The sequence below is a fragment of the Corvus hawaiiensis genome, chromosome 1 (assembly GCF_020740725.1).
Source record: "Corvus hawaiiensis isolate bCorHaw1 chromosome 1, bCorHaw1.pri.cur, whole genome shotgun sequence".
NCBI lineage: Eukaryota > Metazoa > Chordata > Aves > Passeriformes > Corvidae > Corvus > Corvus hawaiiensis.
In genome coordinates, this window is record NC_063213.1 from 11,902,620 (window position 1) to 11,910,666 (window position 8,047).

An 8,047-nucleotide genomic window follows, 5' to 3' on the forward strand; every position below is an offset into this window, starting at 1 on the left:
TGTCAAGGGAGAAATTATCCCTTTCCATTCATATTTGCCAATCAAACACTGATTTTGGTTGCCGGTTCTTTTATGCTTCTAGGAAAGGAAACTCTAACTCCCTTGCCCCCAGAATCCCAACACTACCACCAAAATGACCAGAAGCTTCAAGAGAGAAGATAGTTTATACTGGAACAATTTTGTAAATATTTTAATATGGATTTTGTTTGCATCTGCATTTAACAAATATTGGGATGGGAAACGATCATAAAAATTTTTCTTGACTCTAATACACTTTAGCACATTATTCTGTTCTCTGATCAATCATTTCAATGTATTAATAAAATCATGCTGAAAATGTCTTCACTAACATATTTTTTATGTCTCCATCTCATCAGGGAAAGAAAGCCCTTGTCACTAGAGAAGCCCTGACAAGTCTTGTCATCTTTTTTCTTGTCTTTCTTTTCAGTGTCACTGGATTCCATTGCAGATACTGATAAATTAATAGCATGTCTTTCATACTGGGATACATCAGATATTGTCTAGTGCTTCTGTTCTGACACAAAAAGAAATCCCTGAAGTATAACATACAGTTACTATGATTTTATTTTATATATAAGTGTAGGATGAAATTACAGAGCTATCTAACTGGTATAGCTTTCTTTGTTACTTTCCTCCCTTCTTTTTCATTAATACTTGACCAAAGAAAAAATAGGCATAATCCAAGGAGAAGAGAATCTTAGAACTTCAAACTCTTTGTCAAATGCCCCAAGTCTCTTAAGTGATATACAACGTTCTGTTAGCTTGGATGACTCTCTACTAACATCCATGCATCCATGCATCCATCCATTACAATCAACACTGTAAACAGTTCCACACTATAAATTTAAGAGATAGTTTAAACACCAGGAGAGTTTATTTTCTGCAGCTTCTAGGTTATTATCTGTGGTATGCCATGAAACATAGGTAGATGGGGTTTTAATACAATCTTTTATGCTTTATGATTGTTCCTGTTATATGTTAATAAGTAATTGCTTTGAAATTCCATAAAATTAGACCTGACAAAGGGTTACAATGCTTCCTAGGTAACATTCTCCAATTATTAGTTGCATATTTCTACCTTCTTTTACTTTTGTTGATTTCTTCTTTAAGCTAAACAATCCTTCTTTTCATTCTTCCTTGTATATCTAATAAACTGGTACTTGAACCTTTAAGACAGACTACAAATAAAATGAATGCAATATTCCAGATGTGAAAGTCTTATTGATTTAACCTGACATTAAAAGAATTTACTTCTATCCTGAACTTTAATCAACCTCACAATTCCTTTTTAATGCAAAATTCTTGTTGAGCAATCATTTCATTAAATTCCCCACTGTCCAACTATGCCTTTTCATTGAATAATTGTGGAACAAGCACAGTGCCCATCTAGTAGCTGTTTTAAGCATTTGTGTACTCTTTTAAAATACTCCTTGGTTTAATTTTTTTTTTTTTGGCTCCTGCCCCTTTGGTAATATATGGTACTGAGACAAAATGAGACAACAGGCCTTCATTAAGATAGAGTACTATTGTAAAAACATGACTTTAGGTACCTATAGATTTACCATACTTCAAGCATATGGCTCAGCATGAGATGTATGTGGAAGATTTTTCTATTGAACTCTTTCAGAAGTAAGTGATAAAAAATATACTGTGATCTTTTCTTCAAGGAGATCTGCTTCTCCTGACAGCCTGAAACGACTCTGCTCTTGGTGAGAATTGATTTTCATGTAGGAATCTGACCATGCCCATCACAGGAAAAACTGCACAGACCTGGACAAGCTGAAAGAGTATGAAAACCAGCAGGTCACAGGTGGCTGTCATGTGTGATAGCACAGCTTTGCTGTTGGTTGTTTGGGTTGAGAGTATCAAGGGCCTCCCTGTCCCTGCCCAGTTCCTTGGGAACAGCCCCACCCCACTATGACCCAGAATCTGTGTCAGTCCCCCCAGGCTGTCAGTCACTGCTGATGGTCTCCAGACCCTCAGCCCACCCCCAGCCTGGGTCCCTCCTGGTGTTCAGGGAGGTGCCCAATGCCAGGGCTGGGGCTGTCCCCACTGTCCCTTGGCCACACTGGTCCTGCCTGGGGCTGGGAGTCCCATGTGGTCCTGAGCTCCCTGGCCATCATCCTGCAAGATTCCCTGACATTAGTAACTGAGGCCACAGAAGAACTTAGCTTGAAAAACCCAGTGGTGGCCACTGGGATGTGATGAGGAATCTATGGGCACCATAAAACAGGAATTCCTGAAATCAGACTCCCACTGGAGCTGGTAATGTGAAGAGGCAGGCATATCTGAGGCCCTGCTGGGTCTATTCCTTCCACACACTTCTAATCTACACATCTCAGAAACTTCTGTTTCTAAAAATGGTACAGGAAGAGGACATTTAATTAAGGTAAACCTGTCTAGATTGTGATCTGAAAGTGTTGCCAGATGAACTCTAGCAAAACAGATCAAGACTTCTTAATTATTTACCCAGAGGGCAATTAGTAAATATTTACCATTTAAAGTCTAATTAAAATAGAAGCAAGAGTACAGTCAAGTTAAGCACCCTGTCTTGGAGGTCATTCCAGTGCTTTTTGGCAAAAAACATTTATGGGAAAGCCTTGCAGATAAACAGATCTGAACGCTGACTGTAGCAGACATTTTTTATTACAGCACGTAAATCATTTAACTCTAATCTCTTTAATTGGCCTTGATCTGACTAATGGTTTTTTCCAGGAAAAAGTAGCATGTTACGGTACCTCCAGACAATTTGGGTTTGTTGGTTTTTTTTTAAACACAGATGCAGTGAACATAATGGGTACCTCTTAACACGGGTAAAATGCTGAGATGGGTTTTCTAGGACCCCCAAAAAGTCTTCAGATATGTGTTGTAAGAAGATGTATTAGTTTTAAGTAGGGTGTTCTAGAAGTGGGCTTGTGTCAAAACCTTCTTTTGGAGCAATTCCAAACACATCATAGAATATCCTGAGCTGGAAGAGACCCACAAGGATTATCAAAGTCCAACTCCTGGCCTTGCACAGGGCAGCCCCAAGAATCCCACCATGGGCCTGAAAGCATTGTCCAAACACTTCTTGAACTCTTGTAGGCTTGCTCTGTGACCACTTTCCTGGGGAGCTGTTCCAGTGTCCCATGTGGAAATCAAATCAGAACCTGAGTTCACACTACTAGGACACTAGGAATACAAACATCTTACATGCACACACATGCAATCAAAATCCAAATACTAAAAACTCTGTACATTGAAGAAGTAATTTGCATAAATCCTTTGTAAGACCTTTCCGCCTCATGGACCACATTACTGGTTCTACAATTGAATATCAGAATGTCTCAAGGGATTTGTGCCTGGGGAAGTTTAATATGTATTTTATAAAATGGGATTTTGTTGTGACGTGTTTACCTGTAGGCATCTAGAGAAGAACTCGGACCAATATATTGATTCGTGTAGTTTCTGTCCACTGCATATGTCCATAGGGATGTGTCTTGCAGTTAAATGTGTTCATAAATCTGAATGGAGCAATGGGAAAGTTGAGGTTCTTCCCCATTCTGTTTCACTTGCTGTAACAGAATAGAAATTTGAAATCTCTACTTCAGTGTGAACTAAAGAAAAATAATTCTTTCCTCACCTGAATAAATATCTTTAAAGTTCTGCTTTGCTCTTCATACCACAGCAGCAGCATTCTGGTTTGCCATAACTCGCCTTTCTACTGGCCATAAAAGTGACTGTTTCATAAATTTAGGAGAGATTTACGAGGAAATTTAGGACTAAAATCCCATTTGCCAGCTCATGACTTGCAGAATCAAAACCTATGGATTGTCCCAATTACTGAATATAGTAGAAGGGAAACTGGAAAACAGCTAGTGACTGAAAGGAATAAACTGAGTGACCCCAGGAATGTGTTGTTAGCACAGAGGCTGCTGAGCCCCTGAGGCAAGCTCTTGTGCAAACGCATATGTAGATCCCATGAATAATGGTTAAAAAAAATTGCAATCTCTTGACCATCTCATGGTTTCACAAACCCTGCTCAATCTTTTGGTACTATTGGCTATGTAAGTAACAGGTAAATATGGTCCAAATGAGAGTAAAGATAGATGCTCTGTCACATTCTTCCTCCCCCTTTTTTCTTGGAGAGATTCATAGACTGCAGAGAATGGCTTGGGACATGGAGTTCCATGTAGCTTTGTTTCTCACTTGGAATGCAGTGTTCCACGCTACAGCAAGCCCAGGTGCCATTTCAGTACAGCAGCATTTTAACAATAGCCCATTTCCATATATTTCAAGGGGGGGAGAAACTATTGTTTATTAGAAGAATTCTAAATAATTGGCAGCCGTCACAAATTCTCCAGCTGGCCAAGTGCTAATGTGTTATTAGCTGAATCTCTGAACATTTTGTGACCATTATAAATAGGCATAGGGAAAGTTGCTGTTGTTTATAATGGAAATATTAAAATTAGCATACGTATATAAGTATATAAATACACACACGCACACGTATATTCCAGTAAACATTCACTGCATTTGATTACAGAGCTTCTCTTGTTGGATTGTGCTCTGAGCTATGTAATTGAGGATTTCAGAGGGGAATTGATGTGTGACTGATAAAGGATTTGACATGCTGTGACTCTGACTTTAATATGTGAACCAAGCCATTAATGGGGTTTCCTATGCAAAAGGAGGAACTCTCAATATTGCATTGTGGGTTTTTTCTAGAAGCTTTAAAAAAACTGGATTGTGGTCTTTGGTGGCCAGCTAACAACAGTCTATTCATAAAGGCCATAAAATGAGCGAATTTACAGCTCCGATGGAACTGTTAGGCTACAAGTGAGAGAAACAAAATTAGGCTTTCAATTTAGAATAGTTATTTTAAGGCTGATTTCCTTAAAATGGAGCTTTAAGAGAAGGCTGAACCAATCACAGTGTGATAGAAATTGTTTGACCTGAAAAGTATCAATCTACTTAGTCAAGGTGTACACTTATGGTGCTATTATTTAAGCTTAAAAAATGGGAAGCAAACAACTGATTTCTAGCTTAAAAGGAGGAAGACAACAGATTTCTTTATCAAGTCAGTTTACTGCTTGTTATGCCAGCAGATTAAAAATTAGTCTCATAATTCCAGTATGTTCCTTCCAAGAAATTTTTAGTAAATTAAATTATGGAATTGAATATCACTGTTCAGTTTTTTCTCTTGGGACCTACATAATGCTGGAAAGCTTATTCAGATCAGGAGAGAATTTAAAATATTTTCACCATTCTTGGATTTCATGTGTAACGTCACCGTAAATATTAAATCATTTATCTGAATTTAATCAAACTTGCAGCTGCAAATTATAAAGGAACATCCTTCCTCTGCACACACTTTTAGCCTTTCAAACTGCTCTCCTAACGGACTGTGTCTGTGACACTCATAGTTAATTTTGCTCCTCTCTATTCAAACTGTTCTACTGCCTTTTATATTTTTGAGACCTAGTAACCCATGTTTATACGACAGTAAGCTCTTTCACTTCAGGTTGGCCTCTATAAAATCAGTTGTTTTTTATAGAAAGTATATTGGTCCTATTCAAAATTTAAATAGTGGAAGTGTGACCTTCAAACTGTAATATGGCAGTAAGAGCCATCTCACTTAACCTCAGTTTATACTGTAATATAAATCTTACTTTGTTAATTGTCTGAACTCTCTCAGTGGTCAATAGACAAAAAATTTCAGCGTAATCTATTGTAGTTGTTTTAAGTACCTGTCTTAAGCTGGGAAGCAAAATCACTAGATCTTTATCCATTTACTAAAGAAAAAGCTCTCTTACTGGACACACACCTAAAATATATATCCTGATGTGTATGCCCAAAGATATGTAAAGACAGTTGAAGATATGTGAGATTATTTTTAATATGTGTTCCATGCAGTACAAATCCTACAAAAAATTTAAAACACATAGATTGATCTTTGTTAAGATATCTTGGTTTGCATTAGTCTTAATCATAGTAATTTTATCTAAATGAAGAGTTTCTTGTGGAAACACCTTTATGTGTATTGCTTAGATTTCATGCAGGCCCTAAAATCCAACATTACAGCACCAACATTCAGGTGTTTGGACACCAGCTGGAATTTTTCAGCCCTCAGTAACACACAAAATATTCACATCGCCTAAATTAGGTGACTAATTCAGGAAAAATTAAGAAGACAAAGGCAAGGGATTATACTCCTTTTATAGTCAGTGGGGAGAGAAAAAAGACTCTTTTGTCAAACTCTGCTTCCTTTTGTATGGAGCAATGAAATAATTATTGGATCAAGGGAGAACCTTAATAACTTAGAAACTGGAGAGAGACGTCTCCTGCAAGCAGTCTTACATTTTAAATAAAATGGAGCATTTTCAATAACAGTGAAAGTGCTTACCTGAAAAGACTTAACCTTGGCATTACAAAACATTATGCTCTCTAGATTGAGTCCTGTAAATCAGAGAACAAACTGGAGATCCAGCATCATCTGGCTAACCAGATATACCCGTGATTCCATCTCTGGGAGTCAAGAAAAATTCTCTAACCATTAACATGCTGAGCAGAATGTGAGGTATCTCCCTTAACCACCAGCAAAGACGAGGAATGTTCAGAATTTTGTTATCAGAGAAGGACTGTAAATTTTACTAAGACTTGGGATATGTGCCAATACAGGCAGAGCCTGCATAAACAAGGGTTCTGCTTGGCAGAGTGCAAAACAATTGGGGACCGTTCCTGAAACTAGTAGGTATATAATTTCAAGTAGTTTTGTGACTTTTTAATTTCAGGTACATAGAGTGAAACTTTTATGCCTAAATAGAAATGTATTTATTTCAGTAGTTCCACAGTAAACAAAGCCTGTATTCAACACAAGGGATGAGTCACTGCTTTCAGGGAACACCCCTTTCATAGCTTTCCCACATTGCTAAGTATACAAAGAAACTCCCCTTCCAAATATTTCCCACCACCTGGGAGGATTAAAACATCCTCATAGTAAAGGGAGTAGAAAAGGCGTAGGAGATATTTCAGCACAGTTCAGAAACATGTACTACCTTTCCTCCCAACCTCTTAAAGAGTTTCTACATTTTCCAAGAAGCAATTTGTGATCATTGCTTTTCTGTGCAGCAGATTCTCTGAGAAGCAGAGAGAACTAATGTTGATAAAGATAAGATCAAAGTCTCAACAAGCACTGTTCTTCTCTTCTTATGTGACATGAAACCAAATCCTGCAATACTTTGCCTAATGCGTTAGACAAACATTTATAATGCTGATACCAATAACACACTGTCAGACTTTTATATTAAATATTGACTCATGTTTTGCTAAAACAAACCTTACAGAAACAAAAAATGTCCTGATAGAGAAAAAAAAGACATATCAAAACTTAAATTTCAGATTGCTTGTGTACAAGACAAAATATGCTCAGTTTTCTTCAAGTGATAGTTGCTTTTTCTTCCTTTTTGCAAGAAAAGCAGAAATGGTTTTGCTTCAACGTATTGTTCTTAACTGAGTTCTTATGCTCACATTAAAAAAAAAAAAAAAGAGTTACAAAACTCTTAATCTCTGATAACCCTACAGCTATCATTGTCTAAGTATAAATTAGGTTTCTTTTTACAAGAAGGAAAAAAAAAAAAAAAGAGAAAAGATTGATTTTGCAGTGTTTTCTCATTGGTTTAACCCAGAGAATTGAAATGACCCAGCAGTAAGTTGAGGTCCATAAGTGTCATAGCACCGGCAACACAGCTAGTTATGTGAAGTTTAATCATCTAATGTCCCTCGTGATCTTCTGAAAAATGATACTTTAAAAGGAAAAGGTGTTAAGTCATACTAAGTCATGGGTCAAAAAACAAAGACTGAGAGAAGGTATATCCCTGAGTGATGTGAATGGAACATTTAGAAAATTGGGGGATTAGTAAAATACTTTTTTGTATGGATTTGGAAAGGACCATTGAAACTGTATTTTGTAAACACCACTGTCAAAGCAGAATTTAAGGGCAAAAGAAATAGCAAAGCCATATCCCACATGCCTTAGCAACAAGAA

General features: G+C 37.2%; 1 long non-coding RNA gene across 1 annotated transcript; it reads right to left on the reverse strand.

The window, feature by feature from the left end:
• Window positions 1–797: 797 nt before the first annotated feature.
• Window positions 798–6,472, reverse strand: LOC125335604. Its single transcript, XR_007207497.1, has 3 exons — window positions 6,407–6,472; window positions 3,418–3,575; window positions 798–1,800 (listed from the first exon to the last, which is right to left on the reverse strand). It is a non-coding gene; the product is annotated as an uncharacterized LOC125335604 (long non-coding RNA).
• Between the last annotated feature and the right edge of the window lie 1,575 nt (window positions 6,473–8,047).